This window comes from Coptis chinensis, chromosome 7 (assembly GCF_015680905.1).
Source record: "Coptis chinensis isolate HL-2020 chromosome 7, ASM1568090v1, whole genome shotgun sequence".
Classification (NCBI taxonomy): domain Eukaryota; kingdom Viridiplantae; phylum Streptophyta; class Magnoliopsida; order Ranunculales; family Ranunculaceae; genus Coptis; species Coptis chinensis.
In genome coordinates, this window is record NC_141462.1 from 12,415,729 (window position 1) to 12,418,252 (window position 2,524).

Sequence of the window (2,524 nt, forward strand, 5' to 3'; positions counted from 1 at the left end):
ACTAAAATAGCCATGCGGCAAAATTGAAATAACGGACGTAGTTTTATTTTATTTTTTTTCAACACATATGAAAAGACAATTTTGATTTATATTAAATAAGAGAGGACATCAAATTCAGGGTTATTTTGGTAAGAAGGCAAGTAATTATTTTTCAAGCAGGGACTATTTTAAAAATGTTGCTGACGTGGCTCACTATGAGCATCCGGAAAAAACCAATATTAATGTAGGTAGGATTTTGTATGCTGAAAAGGCTTTACAAAATGTCTCACACAAATTTTCGAATAAGAATATATTTTTATTGAAAATGAACCGAAATACGTTAATGACCAGCGATTATGGTGCATAAGTACTTGGAAAGTGAATACCATTTTAAATGCAAAACTATACTTATCGAGACAATCCCACAACATATAACCCAACTATGTTTTGAGGTTAGTTCAATGCATTTGCATTCAGTTTCTGACTTTCCGTTATTTATATTTTGAGGTTAGTTCAATGCAGTTGTATCCAATTTCCATTTTCCGTTATTTATTTTTTGAGATCAGTTCAATGCAGTTGCATCCAGTTTCTGATTTCTAGTTAATTATTCTTTTCGGTTAGTTCAATACATTTGCATCCAATTTCCTGTTATTAATTGTTATATAATTTGAGGTCAGTTCAATGCATTTGCATCCAGTTTCTGATTTCCCGTTAATTATTCTGTGAAATTAGTTTAATGCATTTGCATCCAGTTTTCGATTTCTTGTTTATTATTTGATAAAGTTGCATTTTCATCTAATTTCTGATTTCCTGTTAATTATTGTTTGAGGTTAGTTCAATGAGTTTGCATTCAGCTTCCGATTTCCCGTTAATTATTTCTTGAGGTTTTGCATCCAGTTTATTTTTTGAGATTAGTTCAATACAGTTGCATCCGGTTTCCGATTTCCCGTTAATTATTTTTTAAGATTAGTTCCAAGCATTTGCATTATGTTTCCAATTTATAATTAATTTTTCTTTAAAGTTACTTCAATGTAGCTACATCCAGTTTCTGATTTTCCGTTAATTTAATCTTTAAAGGTTAGCTCAATGCATTTGCATCTAGTTTCTGATTTTCCGACAATTATTTTTTGATGTTAGCTTGATATTTCGAATATATCATTAACACGGCCTCAAAACATAGTTAAAAACACTTATACAAAAAATAACATTACAAAATATATATTAGAAAATAATAAAAAATAACGACAAGGCAATAATGACAAATATTTTAAAATATATATAATACTGAATGAAACTAACATCAAAAAACAATTAATGGGGAATTGAAAACCGAATGCAAATGCATCGAACTAACCTAAAATAATATTTAACGGGAAATTGGAAACTGGATGCAAATGCAAATATTAAACTAATCTTAAAAAGTAATTAATAGAAAAATTGGAATATGGATATAACTGCATTAAACTAACCTCAAAGAATAATTAACGGAAAATTAAAACTTGGATGCAAATACATTAAACTAACACAAAAATAATTGTCGAAAAATTGGAAACTGGATGTAAATGCATTGAGCTAACCCTCAAAGGTTAAATTAACAGGAAATCGGAAATTGGATGCAACTGCATTGAACTAACCTCAAAGAAAAATTAATTATAAATTGGAAGCATGATGCAAATGCATGGAACTAATCTCAAAAAATAATTAGTGAGAAATCGAAAACCTGATGCAACTGCACTGAACTAATCTCAAAAAATAAACTGGATGTAAATGCATTGAACTAACCTCAAGAAATAATTAACGGGAAATTGGAAAATAGATGCAAATTCATTGAACTAACCTCAAATAATAATTAACAGGAAATCGGAAACTAGATGCAAATACAACTTTATCAAATAATAAACGAGAAATCGAAAACTTGATGCAAATGCATTAAACTAATCTCATAGAATAATTAACGGGAAATCAGAAACTGGATGCAAATGCATTAAACTGACCTCAAAGAACAATTAAAAGGAAATTGGAAATTAGATGCAAATGTATTGAACTAATCGAAAAGAACAATTAACGATAAATCAGAAACTGGATGCAAGTACATTGAACTGATCTCAAAAAATAAATAACGAGAATTGGAAATTGGATACAACTGCATTAAACTAACCTCAAAATATAAATAACTAACGGAAAATCAGAAACTGAATGCAAATGTATTGAACTAACCTCAAAACATTGTTGGGTTATATGTTATGGGAATGTCTCGATATATAAGTATAGTTTTGCATTTAAAATTGTGTTTATCTTATCTGTTTCCATATGATTGAGAACTCCTTGCTATTCAAGTAACTTAAATATATATGAACTTCACCTTATTAGGCAATCTCACAAAACTTCAATCAAACTTCTATTATTAAACAACAAATGAAGTTGAAGGGTTTTATCAAAGGTGAGTTCTATTTTTTTAATGGAGAGTGAGGTTTTTACGTTATAAGAAATTTGGTTGAGTGATCAATATAATATTAATAAATAATAGTTCTGCATATTTGCAAAT